At 43.6% G+C, this 23277-nt stretch overlaps 1 protein-coding gene across 9 annotated transcripts in view; it reads left to right on the top strand.

Annotated features, from left to right (window-relative positions):
* The window catches only part of LOC111243233 (uncharacterized), a 157708-nt gene that overhangs the window by 17683 nt on the left and 116748 nt on the right, over nucleotides 1-23277 (top strand). Inside the window, exon 1 of one of the 9 annotated variants that reach the window (XM_086978485.1) lies at nucleotides 7104-7473. The exons of the other annotated variants lie outside the window; for them this stretch is intronic. The gene's annotated coding sequence lies outside the window, so the exon portion shown is untranslated. Of the gene's footprint in view, nucleotides 1-7103; nucleotides 7474-23277 lie in introns of those variants that run through there. 9 annotated transcript variants of the gene reach the window in all.

Raw genomic sequence — 23277 nt, 5'->3', positions numbered from 1 at the left:
GAATATGTTGAATTTGAATAGAATTGAAGATGTCGCTCGGGTCGTTTAGCGTTTCGTCTGTTGCCAAAGTCATGCCACATATCAGTGCCTAGACGGACTATTATTGCATGAAACGGTAGTAGCTAATTCGTTCAGGCAGTAAGCACTGTGGAGATAAGAGCCAGGGGGCGCCTTAATTGAAAGAGGGGATGATGTCAACCAACCAAAACAGCACTCGATGGAGCTCGAACATCAGCCGCGAGGAATGGACCGAGCAGAACAAGCAAGGTGATAAGTACGCCGAAAGGATGGCCGTCACTTGCATGGAGCATTCAGCATAGGAAATACTTAATTAAGCGTTCATGCAAACTGCCTCATGGTTGGGCACGAAGTGCCGTATAGAGAGATGTGTTGCTTATTTTCAGCGTAGTTGACCTCACACTGCACCAGCAGATGCTGTTGGAACTCAAGTGAGATCTATGAACATGTTGAACATCAGCTACGTGCGTATATAGATGACTACAGGAAAATAGATACTTTCCTTTATGACCGTACCGAAATACTTTTTTTTCCATACTGTTCCTTAGCACGTCGGTGAATATAGTGGTTTTCCCTATCTGGTAACCTAACTCCAGAATATAATTATAAGCATTTTGTTGGTTAATTATCGAGCTGTATATTCTCGGGTGACAACACCTTTCGAAGCGGCTACTCATTCATTATGAAAATATACTGGCAAACGTATTGTGTTAGAATCGTCATTCCTTTGCGGTTCAAGGAAGGCACAAACAGACACCCCGCTGTAAGGTCAGATTACGGTTACAATCTATAACAGTCTGGCGAGTACGACTCAAGCTACGTAGGTAGATAAATGCTGACTGTGTGAGCTGATCTTGGTCTACAGACTTTTCTCTGAGATCTTTATTATTTTTTTCCTGTCCTTTCGACAAGACTAGTTAACTCCAGCCATGTTCTGCCGGACCCGGTTTCTTATTGTCGTAAATAGTTGGTCTATCGCACTCGATTGCTTGGTACTAACTCGTCAAACCCGGGTCCTCATAGTTCTTTTCGAGACGGCAGCTATTGCAATACTCCATCTCTGTTGTGAGAAACAGAAGAATTTGTTAAGTCTGCATGTCTTACGGGTACACGGTTAGCCATTATGGGGAGCTAGCATACGACAGCAGTAGTACCCTATATACTCTACCTGCTAATGGTGTACACTGAATTTCATCACCGCGTTTCTGTCTGAAAACCACAGATACCGAGAATATGCGGTGCATTCGATAGACCTGGATGCAAGCATTTAAGAATTCAAATGTCAGCTATTTGGCAAGTATTAGGCCCACGGTAATAGTTAAAAGTTGACCAAGTACGCCATCTTGTTTGTGATATTTGGCGAAAAGGAAAACGAATTTACGGTCGTCCGAAAATAAATAAAAACAAATATCGACACTGTGCTTGTCTGTTAAAGCTATGATATGTTATTCACGGAGTTCCTATTTAGGAACGAAGAAAAAAATCACCGAACCCATAAAAGGATTTATTGGCCTACTTTGTTAAGGAAAAACCCTTCAAACTACAAATTAGGCTGTTACAAATTAACTTATCAGATCATACCTTTCTCACTTTATCAACTAAACTGTTCCCTACGAATTTTACCCAGCAAACGTCGGTACACTCGCCCGCAGATACCCTCATCGATACCGTTATGTGCGCATGTAATCTAAACGTCTGCCTTTTAATTGAATAAGACACCATTCGTGCCCTCGCCATCATTAGCTTCTAGTCAAATGCAAATTTGACGCTTTTTTATATTGGCCAAGTCGAATTTCCCTCTAACTGGGATGAAATAGCCGTTGTCAGGACGCTGCAAGCTCTTCCCATATCCGTGACCAATACGAAGCAAAAATAGGAAGATGAATCGATTTGAAATTTGTGACCATCCTATCAACTGTCTGTGCTTTTATTTTTCCGACGCTACCAACATCGTTTAACAGAAGGCCTTTTTGTTATCTTTCTCCCCCAGTCTCGCGCTCTTCCTGCCTCTTTTCGAGTGTCAACAACGCGGTGATTTGCACCGCCGCGTCCCTATTTACCTGCGCGAGCCAGCATAAACCAGCGGATCTGACTTATTAACTGTTACAATGTGTTGATGCCTTTTGTGGAAGAAGCGTCATTAACATGAGAAGAATACGACCCGGGTGCCGGTTGTGAACGAATCAATGGGTTTTGCCGGACTCATTATTACATATTCTAGAAGCAGGCGCGACATATTGTTAACATGGCAACAATGCGTCGTTGAAAATTAGACCAAGCGGATGTATGACCTCTCGAACTAACAAAGCTACACCAGTGCGCGCGTAATTCTAAATAAATTAGCATTATCATAATTTAAACATCATTCTAAACAAATCTACTCGTTATTTGTATATATATATTTTTTTGACCGAAGGAAGTAGTTGTGGACAGTCGTTACCCTATGACGGCTTGTTGAATCAGCTGTAACGGTCGTTATATATGAAGCAAAATGAATGCAATTTAATATGTCCTTAGTTGTGGCCAGTTCGTATTCGCTGCTCGTTCAGTGAGTATACGGATGCTTCCTTGATGGCTAAGCCTCATCTCTGAACGGGTACGGATTATCAATGGTAAATGGTTTTGAGCCGTCAAGCCCGATTGAAGTGGCCTTTGGGTCTCCTAATAACGTCAACAACGCTGTGTTTATTACTAAAGGCAGACCTCTGTTATAATAAGGGCGTGTATTGTTTCAGTGTACCTGCTCAAATTTATAGATCACTAACCGGCGTTTCAAAATGAGTAGAACCATTACGGAACAATTCAATCGGATAGAAAACAACTAGGAACTCTTTTTGCATTCGCAGCACATTCGTTCCATCTGTCAATGATGTTGTTATTAAAAAAGCCGGTAGCCACAGTATGAAGCTGCCAGCCCTGCCCCAAAAAAGCTGTATTTTTGACCATAGTAGGCCAAATCATAGTAGTACATTATTTTCTGCGTACAAAGCCGGTTATGCGTCCCGTGAACATTTCACTCTGGTATCATTATATATATTGCTACCGGGGTTGTATCCTGTTGCAAAGCGAGGGCTTCGCGCTGGGTGGCACACTTTCAATGCAAATGTGTCTCTTTAGCGTCCACAGCGTATTCACTTTTCTACGTCAGCTTTACTTAATACATGTATAATTTCATATGTATACACAGTCAGCGCATGGCGCGGTTCCCGCAGTTCCCCAGTCTCGATTGCTTCTCTTTTTGATTTAATATCCTCGACCGGGGAAGTTTTTTTAAATTTCGACGATTTTCGCTTGCGGGCGGTCATCGCCTCTGAAACATTGGCAAAAACGACGACGATGTGACACATACGACCAACAAACCGTCGCATATCGTTGTTTCGTGATGTTTTTCTTGTACCATATTGGTCTCTCGTCGTCCGGCGCTGTGACATCATTTAGGTACGGCATTTGTCGGGGCAATATACACGGTGAAGAGCCAACGCCGAAAGGACCCCAACCAGCTAGACCCCCACGCTTCACCAAAAACATCGATGAAACCTTTCACATTATTAACGTGAAAATATTCAGAGCAGTGCAAAATGAGGTGCGTGTCGTTTGACGCGTTGTCGTTCGTGCCTGATGCCCGTTCATTTAACCGTAGCGGCTATCTGTTTGCCCTCTTCCGTTGTCTCTTTTTTCGCTTTGACAACGATACATTTATTTCTAGTAACACTGAAGCTGTTGTTGCTGCTGCTGCTGCTGACCGTTCGGTTGAAGGGCTGCACAAACGCCGTCAGCGAGCGCCTTTTCCTAGCCTTTGTCCGTCTACCTGAGATAGATGTGGGGTTTAATATATATACAGGCGCATATAGGCCGTTACACTCTCAGGAATACACCGATAGAAACACGTAGTGAAGCTCTAACTCTCTTAAGAGAAGGGAGTACCTGCAGCTGCTGTGCTATACAAGGAACTGCTGTCATCGCTATTTTCTATGCAGGACACGTTATCTCTGCCGTCTAGCTCATCTGGCCTGCTCCAATTCATCGCCGGTGGCTATACTCACGGTTAAATTTATTAAAATAAAGGTCCCATTGCGATCATCCGGTAGTGCTGCTAGTGCTGTTTTTCGTTCCATTTCTCACTGTGAATGCGCAAAGTCAGTGTCTGTTGCACATCTCTATTGCTAAGAGGTAAAGAAAGATATGCAGTAGCGAAAGCTAAGCCGTAGTGGCGCATTGGGATCGACCGACCGACCGACCGCTAGATGGCTAGCTCCTTGCTAAAACAACAAGCAATTTGGACGGCGGAACAACCTACGATGTGCGGACTCCTGTTCGGCAAACATGCACAAATTTACGGTCGCTTCTTGCCCTTGTCTTTTATGTGTCTATGCGCGAATACCCGATCGCATGTGCTATAGTAGAATAGAATTCAAACAGTATCATAGACAACGCAAAAAAAGGCACCATGTAGCATGGTTAGCGTCCGTATTCTCATTAGAATTTCAAATTAATGATTATATTGCTGGCCTGCTACAAGAGCTCAGGTAGACGAACTGATGAGATAAAGCAATACAATGTTGCTGAGGAAATTGCTCAGTTTTTTTTAACTCAGTCACAATTCTATTTGTTTTTTTTTTTTCGTGTCGACGCTGTAGGTTTTACATTTCACAGTGATATAGAGGCTCTCTGTGGGGGTGCCATTTTCTTCGTGTATATTTGACTTGACTTTTTGTCTGTCCGTTGTATTACTTTTAAATATATTTAGCTAAAAGTTAGTTAAAAATGTATGCTCCGTCATTCGAATATAATCAGGTAGATGTGATGTTCAGTTGAATTTATTATTAAGATCTCGCACCTTGCTTGATATCAATTTTGTGCCTCTGTGATAGCAAACTGAAAGAAATCTAGCCAGTCCGTTCTTTTTTTTTTTTTACTAAAATTGGAAATTGTATCAGGCGCGTTTCATCTGGGGAGCTCTCACCAGAGCTGTCAGACTAGCAGCAACCCGAAACTACAAGTCCATTCGTGTTTCACGTTGTGTGGCTCTGTATCCCTAATCCCGGAACCCTATTTTTCCTTTTTCCTATTCGATCCCGACTTACCGCATTACCACAGCCTGTCGAACCCCTTAAATGGTTCGCTGCTAAGCGAGAACAATCATGGATGGCTAAATTGACTTGGCATTTTTCCAAAAGCTGTTCCCTTCTAGAAGCAGTGTCGTGTGGCAGCAGACGACCTGTTGAAATCCAAAGCAACAATCTTTGAAAGCTTTCATCCTGACAATATTGCCATGATGACTTCTTCCGCGTCCAGACCTAACAGAGCATCTGACGACAGTGGCTTTATCTAGGAACACTGTTGTTGAAAATTATTATATCATTGCCCCGGTAGAGGCTGTTGCGGCTATCTCCCAGTGTTTGACTATCAACCTAGGCCAGAACAAAAACGTCAACTCGCTTGGAAGTACGCATATTTTCCCATACATATCCTGATACCGCTTTATATTGTTGCTATATATATATGTATATATGATATATGCGCTATCGAAGGCAATGTCGAACCCGATTTCGCACACCCTTGTAGCAATCTGTAGCCGGCTCTTATACAAGAAACCGTTTTGTTACCTTCCATGCTATTTAATACATACGTATGTACGAAGGTGATCATTATCTATGCTTACGCAGATGTAAGCGTGTCATAGAGAAACCGCCTCACTGCGCGACCCAAACAAACAGGCAAATTTTCTCCACTACCGCTTTTCCCGTCAGTGGCGTTCTTAAAACAAACGAGAGTCGATTCTATAGAAGCGAATTTCTTTTCTAATATATCAGCCCCTACCTTTTTTCGGTGTCCATTCTGATACTACTGGACGACATGCCAGATGCAATGTATTAGTCTTTGGTGCAACAGCATCGCCAACCTCCTAGGTCCCTGCAGCAGTAGCCAAGAGGCTGCCGCTACGGGACGGCTCAGCGGAAACTAACGGATGGCGTCTGCGCACTCTCCGAGGCAACAGTTAACCTTCAATCTGAAATCCGGCTAATCGAGCGCGTGCAGAAACTGCAGCGGTAGGAAAAACGACCAAATCGTTCAAAGGAACGTTAATGTTGGTCAGAGCCGCTTCACACTCGAACAGCGATGACGATGGCGATAACGGTGACCATTCCAGGTCGGCGATTGGATCGAGCTGTCGCGACGTTGTTGAATCTGCGAAGTTGCGCTGATAACTGGCCGACGTCGCGTCTAGATAGAGAAATAATATGCAGAGTTATAGAGAGGGCGGAGTGCAGAAGTTATTCAAAGCTGGTGCGTGTTATTTAAACAGAGTTTAGACGTGAGTCGTCCAGGGAGCAAGCTAGGGCTTCTGGTAAGCGGAGAGTTACTTTTGAGGTCAATGATACACGATTACGAACACTGATATACATACAACAGTGTGGTGAACCGTATGTCTAACTTGTTTTTTGAGCGCTATAACACAAGGGTCTAGGACGGCTTGATAAAGATGATATCGAAACGAGCATTGCGGATTTAACTCGATCGAGATGCCGTTTGAAAGTAAAGTTCCTAGGGTTAAGAATACGAAGCGAAGAAGTAATCTACTACAATTGACGAATTGTATGCAAGACGATATTTCGATGGCTTTTGAAGATAAGAGATAACAGAGAATTATATCTACATAAATAGTAGTAATGATAATAAGATATGAACACCATGAGAAAGGTACTTTTCTTGTGCTTTTTGCAGTTGCATGGGTTATCTTTTCAATTAATCGATCCATTGAGATTAGTCAGTTAAGATTCAATTCAGCGAAAGTAAATACAGTTTATCAAAGATGGTGGCCCTAGAGATTGATTTACAAAGTTAGAATTAGTAAAAGAAAGAAAAACAGGGACAAGCAAAAGTTTCATCTGTTTTTGGTAGATTTTAATAACAGAATATTATCCTACGTGAATCACCACTGTATCTCTGTCCTGTTAAGATAATAATAATCCTGATAATAATCTCGCAGGGCGAATCGAAAGTGATGCCAGCGTAAAGCTTTAGGCTGTCGATCTTGAGGACGGAAACTGCCAATGACGGTATGCCGGTGCCGCTGGCTAAGCATTCGGTGTCTGGCCACATACAGGCTAAGGTTGGCGGCTCGTCTGAGTGTGTTTTATAGGCGTGTTTTATAGGAGTGTGTTTCGAGGGTGACCGAACTAGTTGATATGAGCGATGACAGGTTACCGTTAGTACAGTTAATGGCTGTTTAATATGCCAAAGTTGATTTCTGTTAGAGTTGTCGTGGTGCCCCTTGCAATGCCGATGGATTCCAGTAGAAATGGACCGCAGTCTGAATGGTAGAATCGTGGAGGTCTGTGGCGAGTCCTTTGAAGTCATCTGAGCTAAGCTGTAAACATACACTAATTAATTAGGTTAATCAACGCTAATTAAAATGGCGCCGTACTACTATTTGATTTATCTATATATGGGGTGAGTAAAAAGTTTTTGGACCGTTTAGAAAAAGTCCTCTGTATTATACTTTTTTTTTTAAATTGTCAAAAACCTGTTCGCAAAGTGTCAAGGATCTTTTTGCTAATGCTGTATAATGAATAGTTTAAAATAAGAATATAAATGTCAAACAATATTGTGGCTCGGATCGATAAATTGAGCCCCGTATAAAAAGTGGGCTTGGATGGCATCTAGAAAATAAAATTCAACAACAGCCTGATTCTCTAAATCGCTGATTATTTTGAACTTGCTCAAGTGTAGGAGTTCTACTAAATCTTCTAGATCAAGAATGTTATTTCATAACAAAGTTTGTATGTGTCTACTCTTTTTCTACCTCGTATGTAGGTTTGGTCGCCATTCATTTTCTGATATTTTGCAAGCACAGCATGATTATCAGTAGGAGCAAAGGTTGTCGTCGCTTGGCAGGCGATAAAGCAGGGGAGATCTTATTTCCCAACACAGCATCACACGCACCGCCTGGGACGTTCGAGATCTGACCCCTTGCCCTCAACACACCTCCCGTGTTTATTAACTTTAAGGTTTATTAACTAGGTTTCTCGTTAGCTGATTTGATATACTGCTATACCCTACAATAGCTCAATGTTGCCTAATCACATTGGCTTTTCATACCCACTGACAACACGAGCATGCGGGAAAATTCGTCCCTATCTGTGGCCTGAGTGTTATCGATTGCTAACTGTGTTATCGTCTTTGAATAAAATGCACATACCGTTCATGTACATCCGACTTATCTTCGAGCAGCTAAACACGCCTTTTTGGCGATTCGCCAGAATCAGCTAGCTCCGGAGAGCGATGTTCATTCAAAGTTTGCCAAATATCGAGCGATCTTGACGATCTCGCCGAAGTCCCTTGCACCCTTTCATGGCATCGTGTGCCTGTGAACCGTTTGATCACAAATGAGTTAGACCGGTGACCGCTTTTGCGCAGGACTCGGAAGCATTCCCCCACAAGAAGATCGTAGGGCTGAGCGAAGCGTGAAGCCTAATATTGGCTGAATAGCCGAGCGTCAGCTGTCAAAGTGGGCTGAGCCTTGCTTCTTGTGTGTACTGCGCGCAGACGAGGCGTCTACGGCAGCTACAAGCTGTATTAGAGGAACGGTACAGTGATAGCAGCCCCGAACCGCGGTGAAAGGGTGAACGTTTCCTTATATAATACACTCAGACATAAAAAATATTTCGAAATGCCTGGCCAAGCTAGTCGCATTTGTGGTCGAATCATAAAATTATTGTGTAAATAGGTTACGACTTCTGTGGTACTTACGAGAATTACCATATAAGTATATGATTTAGGGCTAGCGCATTTTCAGGCCACTAGACACCCACATGTAGCGTGGATTTAGCAAATCTATGAAGTGACTAATACGTGTGGCGTTTTCCTTGTTATTTAAGGTAAGAAAAGCACCTCGTCGTTTTCGCGTGGTTCGCTACCCGAAAGGCTAGGTGATGTTGTTATACAGCCTAGTAGCCAGATTTAAGCTGCTAGGAAGAAATTCTTAAATAAATAAACCATGTTCGAGAGCGCCTTCATGGGCGCATCGATGCTTCGTCAATTAAGTCCGAAGAAAATAGCTACGGCTGTTAGTTAAAGCCTGTAGTTAAGCCTTCAACTAACGTTCTTTAGAACTAACGTTCTAACGGCTTTAGATTAACACGTGATGATGACGTACCTGACGTTGTTTCAGCATCCATTCACACTGTACAGCACTGAGTAAACGATGCGTGCGCGCCTTACCTGCCCGTATATGGCTGTATGTTAAATTCCATTAAATGTCGATGTTTAAGATAAGATTAACACGCAGTTATCACCTTGTATATAGTTCATTATTGTTTTTATGTGCCCTAGACAGGGCACCGATTTAGACTTCTTAGTACTTAAAACAAATTGACATACAATAATGCATGATACACAAGCCTAGTCTCAAATTTGCTCAGCAAATAAACCCTAGAGTTTTACGTCAATTCTCCCGCTGTAGCAAAAAAACGTTGCTGGTTAACTCGTTTTAGCAAACAACGATTTTTGCATCTTCATCGTTTCGTCTTCGCCGTCGGCTTCATCGTTATTCTCATCACACTTCGTTTCGTTGGTCAGCTGTGCTTCATAACCAATACCTGTCTGCCAGTCAGTCGTTGATGAACCAGCGAGTCTATTGAAACGGAAGGACCGAAGCATCACTATCCCGGATGACGACAATGCTGGTGCTATCGTGCCTTCGGATAAGCTAAACAGCGGACGAACGAGTGCGAAGGGACAGTTCGGCTTGGCTAGAGCTATCGATTCAAACTATTCTTTTTACAAACACTCGTTACGCGAAGCCAGCCCTGACGTTAGGGCAGGAGTTTTGCTGACGCGGGCGCGTGTTTTAGCTGCAAATTGACCCTGCCAACGATTTCTGCAAAGTTATATCGTAAAGACGCGGACGGCCGCGTCGACCCCTGCAGAAGCGGCGGACGCAGAAACCTCGTGAGCACTGGCCTCATCAACTTCGAAAGCAGATGCTTCGGCGGAAAGCGCAACTTCAGCTCAGTCGCAACAACAATAACTGCGGTAGCCGCAAGAACAGCAGCATCATAATCTATCTACGTGTTAGTGCTTCTTTCCTCACAAGTTTGCTAGACTCCTCTCTCTCTCACTCTCTTTCTCTCTCTCACTTTCTCTCTCTCGTTCTTTCTCTGTAATCACCAGTATTAGAAGTGATAGAAGTCCGACTACCAGAAAATGATGACATCGAAAGCGACTGCTGCGGTTGTAACCCTGCCCCATAAAGTGGCAACAGTGATCCGCCCGCAAGCACAGCAACGATAGCTAACCAATAGCCAAAGCTGGGCCTGTTGCTACGTATCGCGACCACTAGGCCAACATAGCTATGAAGGGACGAGGGCCGAACGTTGGACGCTTAACGGTGCCACTCATATGCTCAAGGATAGACAGATATACATGCGCACACACACACATATATATATGAATGGCTTTTGGTAACAGTCCTCTCTTCCAGTACATACTAGCGAGCTGTGATTTGTGAGTCACCGCAGCGAACCGTCATCAGAACAACAATAAGAATAGCTGGTTACACCAGTGTGTACCAGCCAAGTGGGTGCGTTCAATACGTCGCCGAACAGTCGGTCGAACGATTGGTTTGGAACGCCATTTGCGCAACAGTGATTCGCGCATACGAGTGCAAGATAAGGCACGCAAACTAACCATGGTTGAATGGCTGGCTAAGATATCGATTCAGATCGAGGTCGATGCAGATAGAAAAACGTGGGGCTGTCGGCTTCATTGGAGCAAGCAAAAAGGAAAACATTGGAAAGCAGTAATTGTTCCTGAGGATTGCTGCTTGGTCCTACGCGTTTGCTGTCGCACGCCACGTGAGTCATTTAAATATAATAACATTAAGCAGCAGCAGCAGCAGCAGCAGCAGCAGCGGATCGAGCCGGATATGATTTATTGCATTTTTATATCAATGGTCGAATCATGAACGTACTCACGTATATGAGCTCGATATTTCGCTTATTTGTCATGCCCACTTCTATGTTGAGGCAATCTTAGTACAACGCTAGTTCGGAAGATTTGATCTGTCGCCAGATCGTCACTGCAGATTAGGCTACCTCCGGCGCTGTGGTAAGAGAGGGGGGCCGCCGTCGTTGAACCGGTGTTATTACATCTCACGAGTACAAACAAAAGCACAAACGGAAGAAAATTATCGCGTAATACACACATAATTTGAACTTTAGTTATTAGAGGTAAAATTAATTGTTGGTTTGTCACCTATAACACGAATCTTGCAAAGATACGATTTTCACTATACTGAGGAAACAACTCCAATCGACACTCAAAAATGGTTAGTAGGACAAGCAAGCAGGACATATGACATTAAGAAATATCTGGAAAATTCTTTCCTCGTTAAGGGGTAAAACCATAGCAAATAACAGAAGATTTCTGTCAGGCCAACTTGTCGCTCGAAAATAATTACCCATCGGTTTAAACCACCTGACTAGGACTCTTTTTTTATGAACAGACAAAAGCACGTCCTCTAAACCTGGCAGTGGCCTAAAGTTTACTGTCAAGCGCCAATCCAACTTATCATTAAGCATTGCATCAGATGGCTGATGAAACCTTCCAGCACAAAACGAATCGTGCGTTTACGCACAGTCTCGAGTGTAACTCCTTTGCTACTAAATGACCCTACGCTTAATAGGCAAACTCGTAAGCACGGAACAAATACTAAATATATATATATTTATATACTGGATGACCAGTGATTAGCTGCTTAGTATTGCTCAGTGGCCACCGGTTGCACTTCTAGACATCGCTCAATATCTAGGTAGCAAACCAAATCCTACAATCTAAGCAGCAATATTATTACACTTTGAAGTCCATAGAGCAAAGTGGCGTTACAAAAATGTCTCTTTACTTGAATGACTCATTGAACCCACTGTTCGCAGCTCTTCCTCGCGCTCTTTTTTCCCCTGTGGAGTCCCACCCGTCGAAAGCCATCACCTGTTCTCGCTGCACGCCAGTTCCTCATTCTGCCCCTATCCAGACACGATGAATGAGATGCCGTTACGCGAGCGGGTCGCGGAGGCTGCAGGGCGTCAGTTTTCTCCGCGTCTACCTGCTTGTGCAAGCAGTTTCATGCTGGTCGTCACACACAGAAAGATAAATACAACACTTTATTATAGCACAGAGCAGCGTAAGCGCACAGGTTCGAACGGAAGACATCTGCACTGCGTGCTCGATTCCCGTTCACATTTGCAGCATCGAGCCAGCGCGTCAATAGTCTGTTGTTTGATCCGTAGACAGCAACAATGATTGTTGGCTGCCTCAGCAATTGCGTCTGGTTGTTACGTGTCGATAAGAGCGAAACAACGTTTCGTTTTTCTTTACCTTCTGGTTAACAAAGGAAGGCAAAACGGCAGCTACATCGATATTCGCCGCCGCTTCACTGCTCAGGATCGAGCTTGTAGCGTAGGTAAAAGCCAAACAAACGGTCGGTTATCGGTTTCGCTGTTATTGCGACAAACCTCGACGGATGCTCGTTGTGCAGCAGGTCTATACATCGGTCAGGGCAAATACCCGGCTTCAGACGGCTGGTGCGGTCATGGTTCAGCCAGGATCGATCTACCGACAAATCAATTGAAAAGCGTTTTTCGATAGGTATTTTACACGGTTCAGTTGTATGTAGTCTTATTGGACCTCATCAACGGACCGGCATGTCGACGCCTCTTTTCAACTCTTCGTTTAGACAGTGATACATCGGATAAGGAAGTCACGTTTCCCCCTCTCTCTCTCTCCCCCCCCCTCTCTCTCCCTCCCTCTCTCCCTCTCTCTCTCTCTCTCTCTATCTATCTATCTATCTATCTCTCTCTCTCTCTCTCTCTGTGTGTGTGTGTGTGTGTGTCTCTGTATGTTCCCTTTACTCCTCGCGCGCGTGCATGTCCTCCGCTTGTTAATAGCCTTATCCATAGTTCCTCGTCTTCGTCGCGTCTAGGTGATGACGTTTTCACATACCGCAACTGAGCGATTCGCATCTTCTTCTGAAAAATTGCTGCCCATTGAAGAGCGACTACGAGAACACAGTGCGTTTGGGGCAGCGTTTTTAACCAGGAAAAACGGAAAGGAGACAATGACAATGATTAGAAGGGTCGAAGCGTCGAGCATTTGGACAAAACACGAATGAATTAAAGAGCGACCGGACATACTGGGCAATGCACAGAATCAAGACAAGAACTGCCGCTAAGGCGACGAACAATAAAAATAATGCGAATGATCGAGTAGCCAATGGCCAGGCTTGAACCAGAAATAGATATATCTTAGAGATGGATGATTAGTACGTTACTAGCTATTGCCAAATGGCGGGCTAGTCCGCTTAGCTGGTTGACAGACTGGCTTTCAATAAACAGCAAACCGCAGTTAGCGACCGAAAACGCTCGTCGACCCTAGGTGAACGCTCAGCGTCGCTGCTGTTATTATTGCCGCACTTCGCCGTCACTACCTACCTTTCTGTTGACTTATAGCAGACGTGGTGGATAGAAAAAAGATGATGCATCGGCTATAGAGGATGAGGAGAAACCGTAGTAGTCGCCTGCGAAACTGTGTAAAAGCAAAACCATCGCTGGAGAGTTCTAACTTGGCATACACATCTATCTTCGTTTAGTGGACGGCACCGTCTGTGCAATACGTCTGCTGTGGCTGGTTCGAGGATCGAAATGTTTAACTTATCGCATACATGATGGCTCACACGGAACTTATATCCCTTGACTGTTATGGTGTGTTGAACTGACCTTGCAAATTAGACGTGTGCGCGGAGATGAACTAATTGGAATAAGACGGTTTGTTGAAGGCCGTTACCAACGAGCTCACTCTGAGAGTATCTTAAACGAGCCGAATACCAGCAGGTTATAGTTTGAACAGGTAACAAAAAAAATAGTTACAATGGTTATAATTGCACAGACGTCCTTGGTTTAGAACTGTGTACTCCGTTAAAGGATACTGGTAAGAATGTGATCAAGTTTTCCTCAATATCTGAACATATTTTATAAGATTTGAATAAGTTCTTAATCGTTTTCTTAACTGATATGTGTTCAATACAACTAGTTTTTTTTTTTTTTTTTTATGAGCGATTCTGATCGCTCAGACATATTGAGGAAAAGGTCAGCTAGCATCGTTACTTCATAGCCAATGGTATAGTACATGCCCAGAAAACAGGTGGTATCAATGGGCAAAGAGCATTTTCAAACAACCATTAGGTCGCTCATTTGGGTGTTATTGAATTGGGGATAAGCTAGAAAAGTCCGAACCACTGAGCAGATGTGATCTTGCCCATTCTTCTACGAACACCGTACGCTAGCTGCTTACCCAGCGCAATCCCATCCCGTTCTAGGGTGCGTTGATCGCTCGACGCGGTTTTTTGCCTGCCAGTCCATTTATAACGACGACTATGTACTGCTAATTGTGTAGATATGCTGTCGATCGTACATTCCTGTGATGATGTATAACGGATTAAGCTTCAAGCCGGTTCCTACGCTGGCTTGCGTTGAACTTAAGTAAAGGTCCCGTATGAATCCATTGTACAGTGGAACTGAGCACTTCAAAGAGGCAATGCATATATGCGTACAGTTATGTGTGGGTAGTAATGTGCAGGTGTGACACAGGCAACAATTTTTTCGCTAACATTCTGCTTGATGACTCTTCACCTCAAGTCGGCTTGGACCCCTTCTTTGTTTCGATCGTCGAAGGAGAGCGGCAGCCATTAATTCGCTAGTTGTCAGTAGTCCACGGAATCCTTATCCTATCTAGCTACTGGTTAATTTGTTGGGCAGCGGATTGTTTTGCTATGGAACGACAGGTCAAATGATATTTTACAATCGATGACGTACGTTCGTACAACACGGCGACATGGCGTTTCGATATTGCGGTAGGATATCAGCAATAAGAGCAGCGGAACGTTGAGAAATACGGAAAAAATTTACCAAAATTGGTTGTTTCTAGATTCGTTCCGGATTCATGTCAACTTTTAGATGAAAACCGTTTTTTCGCCCAGAAAACTTAAATCAATGTTGCGATGGCCGTGAAGAGCAATGACCCTCGCTCGTCTTTAAACGGCCTTTCAATTCAACTTTTCTGGAGATGAATATCTTTGTTTACGATAAACTGGTTAGTATGATTTTCACCTTCTAGAGACATAAAATCCTCTCCATTCTGCAAGGATCGAAAAAGATAATAAGAAGGACCAAGATCAGGACTACAGGGTGGGTAAGGTAGAACATCCCATTTGAACCGTTTGCAATTTTTGGCGGATCGCTGAGAAGGTATGAGAGTTAGTGTTGCCATGATGAAACATACCTCCTCTTCCACCTGTCGTGGCCGGCCGCATTTCATGGTCGTATTTTCGTCCTTAGACTATCGCGCTATTCACAGTAGATACTTACCTGAGTTACCGTTTGGGAAAAGTTCATAGAAGAGTACTTTTCTGTGATCTAGCCGAAATCATTAATAGGGTCCGGTTTTGGCTCTCGTCTGAAAGGCGCTACAACGTTCTAACTACGATCTGTCTTGACTGAGGTTATTCTAAATGATTCACTGTTAACCACCCGTTACCATCTTTGCAACAAAGTGGTTACTTCTGTTTAGTACAAGAGAATAACCGACCCTGCCAACGCAATGTATCAATTGGGGATCGATTAATTCATGAGGAACCCAGATGCTAGCTTGACTAGATGTTTTCGAACAATCGATTTGGAGGCTCCTCTACTTTTCGCACTCTGGTGAAGACTGATACGTGCATTTCGATCAGTTTTTAGTAGACACTTTAGCATCTCCACAGTCAGAAATCAACCTGTACGTAGCTTGCCGTCGATGCAGAGATCACCACTTCGAAAATGATCGGGTACACATATTGGGTCGATGTAACCTACTAATATCCTCACGAGTTTATTATAGCCTTTCTCATATTAGCCCTTTCCAGAAACAGAGCCTCAAAATTTACTTCAAATACATTTTTAAGATCTTCATCTTTGGAGACTTATGGAGCGTAATTCTAATGTGCAATTGAATCGAACGTATCGTCGAAAGAACGCCGTACGACAGCTATAGAGAAATAGAAGACGACTGTATTTTTTGCCTCACGCAATGTTGTTAGTGGTGCTAATCTAGGACCTATGGGCTGATTAAATATGTCTATATAAACTTTTGTCGATGAGGGCTGACAAGAGACCTTTAACGCGTATTTCTACGAGTTTGATATGCTTACTGCTATCGCTGCGGTGTTTGTACTCAGTTTATAACATTGTAATATGTTGATAATATAATAATCTGCTCTTTTGCTCAAAAAGGATAGACTATCATATTGTATTTCTGTGTTTTCATTTAGTTGGCAGTCACGTACAACGCTGGTATCAGTTCTCTTCTATACCCATTTATGAATAGAATTGTTCCTATGTCTCTGTGTATTACTGATCATTAAACTGAAATTTATCCGCGCTCCGTTACACCGAACAGAACACCCACTAGCCAACACAGCATTCAAATAAACCTTTCCCCCGTGGTACCGCAGTAGTTCAACAAATCTCGCTACAATGACTAGCAGAAACTAGAGAGATAACAATATATCGCCGGTTTCTTATTTTTCCACGTTTCGCCAACCGCCATTGCGACAGCCAGCGACTGCTGGTCGTCATAGTGAGGTAAGGGTGCCCTAATGATGACGTGTTCAACACCGCGTTCTGTGTTGTGGATATGGTTAGTGTTCTATGAAATAGGCTCTTCCGAGTTTTGCTCGTATAGACAAAAGAATATGAGGGCCCACGCAGAATATGTACAATATATTTTTCAGTTCTCTATCAAACGTAATACTGTGTCTGATCTTCTAATCGAATGGAGCCTAGTTAACGTGTCGGACCCGTACCGACGCAACGTAAAGTAAACATGTAGAAGCCTGGAATCAGCACTAAGCAAACAAGACATTTGTTGCAATTACTTATCGGTTACCATTAGTTATTTTTCGATTTTGTTCTGTTAGCAGGTGCGTCTTTGTATGTCTGTGCAAGGATCGATGCGAAAGAAGTACCTTTATCTCATCCGGAAGTTTCGGCCCTCTAGTCGTTGTTTTACATGCTCACTGCATGTAAATCAAATGACTCCTTTGTGTGATATGTACGCAGACAAATACGTAGATAACAGTTTGTAAGCTTATATCAGCCTGAGCTTAGCACTAATTGACCCGGTTTTTCTGCTTTTTTTTATTCTAGTCTCGATGTCAGTCAAGTAAAAATGGCGATTAGAGATCTAGAGCAAAACGGGTAATCCACATAGTTCCTACGATCGTATCTTAACTACTGCCTGTCTACGCAATAACGAGTCGCCGGTGTCCAACGTTCGGCCCTTAACTGATAAACCTTTGGGCGGTCCCATTCCACTTTAGCCTTTCACCATATCGTTCCCCCTTCAGCTTATCAGAAGTGACCATAAAAACAATTGGCGTGTGTGATATAGACCAGGATTATTAAACGGGTCGAACGATCCGTTATGCTTGACTCAAAGCCGCTGGTTATGATTAAGACAAGACACAGCTGAAGTAAGAGATTGAAATCATCGCCGCGAATTGCGCAAATGGTTGCGGGTTGCCCGAAAGTCCAATCTGCAATGGTAAATAACAACCATCGCGTCAGCAGCGCCATCAGCATTAGCGAGGACAGTAAGTACACACATCAGAAGTAGAAGGCAATGGCGGCTGGCTTATCAAGTGTCGTCAGCTGCTGATACCAGTGCTGCTGGTCAACGAAGAAATCGTTAATTGTAAATTAAGGGTGGGGGAATCCGGCCAATCCGTGCCAGCAATCTATCCCGTTACTCCTATAAGGATATCCTATAAGGACGTCCCTATAAGGATACAATTATTGCCTCGTGCAGGCTGGATGGCTTGAGCGGTCATGTGAAACGGTTGAAGCTTCAGTGACGTTAGAAAATGATACATGTATAGATCGTCGATATAAAGATGACAGAGAACTAACAGAAATGACGGATAGCACGCTCCAACTATCTTGATTGCAGGTCGAGCTCCTCGTTACCGTAACCAAATACCGGACCAAATTTACGGACACTTGTCGATTCGTTCACAAAGTTGGCGCGTGAGCAGCTGGTCGAACCACAAACGTTAGGATACAAGACATCCCGAAAATGTAACAGAAGCAATGACTGGTCATCCAATCGTAGAAATCGGACAGACCCGAGCATCTGGTTTCTTGTATAATAGCAGTAGTAACAATATATGATATTCGAAGATTATTAATATCAATCGCTAAAAAGGACAACTAAAACAGCAAATGATGGAGGCAATAAATAACTAACGGCTAGTACATTTGTGTCTCAGATAGACAAGCTCAAGCTTATGGGTAATCGCATAGTGCACGTCTGCGTAACTGTATGCAACTTATTTTTTCCTGTGATTTCGCACTTCCGCAGCAACTAACAAAAGTCGCCGTTGTGGGCGGTTTTAATTCCCCGCCTTCGGCTACCGGCACTTTGTTCTTTGTCGGATCCATCTGCCTGCCACGCTATTGGCGCCGTTGGCTGGCTTTCCGAGCCGTTCGTCTCGGATACTCTGCGATTCGATACAAACGCTAGTCGTAGCAGTAGTTTCCTCTACTAGACGTATTATAGGCTTCTTCGTGAGCTGCCCGGTTCTTCATTGGCGTTTTCGCTCAGCTAAACCTTCCTTGTCCTTTGCGTCGTTGCCGTTTTCGACTTCGTCACGTCGATTTATGCTTAAGGCCGTCGACAACTGCCGATGACGGTTGCAGCGATAGATTCTCTCCATTTAGTGTTCGGGCTGACCTCTGACCCATTAGTTCTCATATACGACAACAACGAAAACGCAAATAGACGTCGATAGCAATACAAATCTACCTGCGAGCAGACGATACCCAGAGAAAACGGCAACAACAATGGTAATAATAACAACAACAACGACCTCTGCCAATGCTACAGCTGTTGCTGCTCCCGCCTCCGGTGTCGTCACCAATGAATGCTCAATTGAGAAGCTTGTTGTCGCTACAGCCAATGTCGTAGTCATTGCACCAAATGAGGAACTCGACAGACGGGCGAATCCTGACAGACGGGAACAACGGCCGTATTTCCAATGAAGATTGGTCGCTGTTAGGAAACGGTAACCACAGCCTGAACGACGTTAGTGCGTGTCTGTTCATTTGCTCGCCGTCTGGGTTTGCCGAATGGGATAAAACATTCGATGGCGGCAACGTCGACGTAATCGTTATGAAGTGCCGACAGATTCCGAGTTGTAGAACAACGATGCTCCCGTCATGATTGTGCTGCTTCCAGTTGGCTCTGTGATGAAAGGATCAGCTTTTGCTGGATTTGAGCGAGCTAGTAGGCTACAGTGTTGGCGGGGTCGTGGTTTGGGCCAGAAATCGAATGCCAATAACGCAGCTGCACTCGGATCTATTCCGTAACTCACCCTTGAGCGGACATCAGCTCGTGTGAAAGAAGGCACGCTTGGTGAAAAGCGGCTTGAAATAGAAAATGGATAAGAGGCAGTGCATGACATTATGATCAGTAGCTTTTCGTATCTCTGCAGTGAAATTATGAGTGTTACGTTACGGTACATCTGGAACTGCTGAACGCAGACTCTTTTACTGTTAATGTCGAGTTGCTATTCATGATGGCGTCTCGATGGGCGATTCGATATAGTGATCACTTGTGGAATAACTGCCATAACAACAAGCTCTTTTCGTTCTCGTGACATGATTTCTATGCATTTGCATATCCCTGATCCGCCACGCAAGTTACGTATACCTAGTTTTTTTTTTTTATTTTATTCACCCGTTGCATGTCAGTTATCTCCTTGAAGTCCGATGCGGCACACTCCAGGCAACCAACCACAATGCCATCACCGCAGTCTTCCTCGCGCGTCGTGAAGAATTCGCTTTTTATCGCAAGCCTTCCGTAGACTTTTTATACTACTTTGTCCTTACAAATGTATGCGCATTAGATACATGTGCGCGAACGTATGTCCTGTATGATCCATAAGTATCAAGTCCCTACGTACTGATTCCGGCTTTCGCTTGTTTATTGTCCCCATCTAGCCTATATGAACATGTTTAGCCGCGCATTCTGTCGTCGATAACAACTTCTTGCTCAATCAATGCACATAGCATAAATGCAAAAGAGCCAGCCATGTTTTTCTACTCTAGTGCTGTTATCATTGACTATAGCATGCCATAGAACTTATAATCTCGAATAGTAACTTTGGCGTTTGGCCTTAATCATCCGTACAGGCTTAGCCCCATGTGCTCGATGAGATCACACGCTTGAGAGCAAGCTGTGTGCGCCGCTGGCTACGTATCGGCTTCGGACGGAAAAGATTCCCATCAATTATACGACGAAAGTATATCAGCCAGAAATGCGAAACATCGTTTGAGAAAAAACCATAGAGGTAGTACGTACCCTGATTGCTCTGAAAAATTGCAGAAACGCTCAGCCAGGGAGACAGAGAGAAAAAAGAAGTAGAAGGAACGCCAGAGACGAGGGAAAATTATCAACCAAACTGACCGTCTTCATCGTCGATACCGTCGACTTCTAACGTAGTAACGCATTCAATAGTCCGCGCCAAGAGCCACATAGTGTAAACGTACTAATACGCCTTCAACTACCCTTTTCGCGTTGTTTGTCCTTCTTTTTTTCGTCTTTGTCGCCCGGTCCTGCAGCAGAGTAAAGCGTTTTTCGATCAATGGAAAGCAGACGTACAGGAATATTATAGATTGATGAGAGTATGTCTGTATACGGCGTGCACCTGAGCCGTAAGCGATTCGGTTCTTCCAGAACGTCGACGTTAGTTGGATACTTGGCCAGTGCAATGCTACGGAACTGCTGGCGCGTTCATCGAAGCCGGTGAACGCTAGAGTAACGGTAATGTTCCTTCGCGCCGAAGAACGCGAGCGTCTAAGGCAGAGTCAAATGAATAGCGTTTTTGCTTTCTGCTGTTCATGCTGATGTTCAACTGGCATTGGTGCATCGGTCAGGCAAGAAGACCTTTTCGGTGTTGTCTGATCACCGACGTGACGCGGCGGTAAATGAAGCTCTGTGGCATCGTGTAAGAAGCACAAGCAGGGGCGACATTCGACAATAATCAAACGATCCTACCGGGACAGCCAGCAGTGGATTATGTCGGTGCGTTTCACACAAACATTATATCCAGTATTAGTCCGGTGATGTGTGATATCAAATGCGGCGCTTGTGGGGTACGATTTTGGCGGTAATAAAGATTGCAGAAAGAAGCTGACGCCAAGCGCACTGTGCCGTTAGCGACAGCGAGATGGTAGAAGAACGAATCTAGGAACAAGGCCGTGCTGTGTCGACGGCTGCGTCGTCGCATTAGAGCGTAATCGTGAAGATTTCTGGATAAGAAGACGGGTATGCAATTACAATCTACACATATTGATATGTGTGGGGCATTATGTGAATAAATGTATATACAGCCGTGTTGAGCTTTGATTGCAACGATGATAATCACCAAATCGATAGTCACCTCTATGGGGAAGTACTAATAATAATAGTTGCAATACATTGTCATAATGGAAACACGCAAATAACATTACAAACTGTGCTTGATCGTTGTTGTTTGTGTCAGAGAACGGAAAATAAAATGGGGAATACTAGTCTCTGCAACTATATGGGGAATCCAGTCTCAGCATTACGAGCTACAACTACTTCGGTACCCAATACCCTAAATGTTTGAAGCTTAATGTCCGCCAGCGCCCTTAGGAATTCCACCAGGAAGCTGGCTCTAAGTGCGAAGTAGTGTTTCTACGCCCAGACTCGAACCTAGACTCCCGTGTGTTTCTACGGTTAGCAAGTAGACACGTTATTCATTGAGCATTCACGGGGACGTGTATGCAATACCCTGTAAGTTTTCGAGTTTTGTGTCTGGCAGCGCCCGTTAAGCTGCTGGTTCACGCGGTACGAAACAAAGCACGTTTGTGTGTCTATGCCCGGGTCCCGACCCACACCACAGCGCGTTCCTAAGATTAGCAGGTAAATACGTTACCCGCTAGGCTATGACGGGGATGGATACGACACATTCAAATGCATCAAACATTTTGGTGTTGTCAGGCAGCACGCGCAATTTAAATCCTCAGAGTAGCTTTTACGTTTTTAAACATGAAGTTTTAAGGTTGACAATGATCATAGTTTACCTGCTCATTTTCAAAATGATCCAACAACATATATATATATATATATATATATATATATACATATATATCGTTGGATCAGTTTGAAAACATTGAAGCTACAACTGGCTTGCCGCGATTTATTGAGGATCAAAGAGCCTTTTCTATGACAATCCTTGTCCACATATATCTAGATAACTTATTATTGAAAAGCACTGCTACAATATAAAATTTAGCCGCTTTAAATTTAGGGTTTTAAATTTAATTCCTTGGCTCTTCACATGCTGGTATATTATATTTAGCGTGTGGTACTTATGCTTTTTCAGCTGACAGATAAAGCAGTCTTCCATAGAAGCGTGTTCTTTGACGCAGACTATTATATGCTTGATTAGTTATAGCCCTAGTGTATAATTAGCACTAGCAACATTGATGAGTCTGTTTCGGCCCTGAAGTAGCTAGCGAACACTTGGTTTTATCGAGAACGTTGACGATATTCCCTGGCTACGATAGTACCATGCAGAAGTTCTCTATAGGACCAGCGAAAATTTCTAACGAAGATAAACGTCTACTTGGTTTTCCTGTTCATATCGTCTCCTCCACCTGCTTCCCCTGCTAGTAGGCACACGCTGCTCCGCCGGTTTCGTAAACACTATGCAAGTGCACACATTGTGAGTATTAGATTATTGTTATTGTTAATGCTATTACTGTGTATGCAATCTATATCTGTATGTATATCTAATAGGTGCGGTGCGACAAATGACGCTTGCTTCAATTCCGTCTGTGTACCTTTTGCGCTATGCTGCTTCTTCTTATCATCACGGTAACAGGATGAACGTTAAAAAAAACAGCATAGCATTGGGTCGATCTATTCTTCGCGAATCCTGTATTTCAAACAATTCTATTTATTCCCACCAAATATAAAAAAAAAAAAGAAAAATATCGTTAATTTACATTACTCAAACTAGGCTGAAATAGTCGCGGACGTGTATACATCATTTTCGCTGTTCTCGATCTGAATAACTATCAATAACAGGTGTGAACCTGTCGGCTCACCTCACCTTACCTGTCAGCTTACCTCCCC

Source organism: Varroa destructor, unplaced genomic scaffold, assembly GCF_002443255.2.
Source record: "Varroa destructor unplaced genomic scaffold, Vdes_3.0 BEIS01000001.1, whole genome shotgun sequence".
NCBI lineage: Eukaryota > Metazoa > Arthropoda > Arachnida > Mesostigmata > Varroidae > Varroa > Varroa destructor.
The sequence above is the reverse complement of the archived record's forward strand: the minus strand, read 5'-3'. Positions and strand labels throughout refer to the sequence as shown.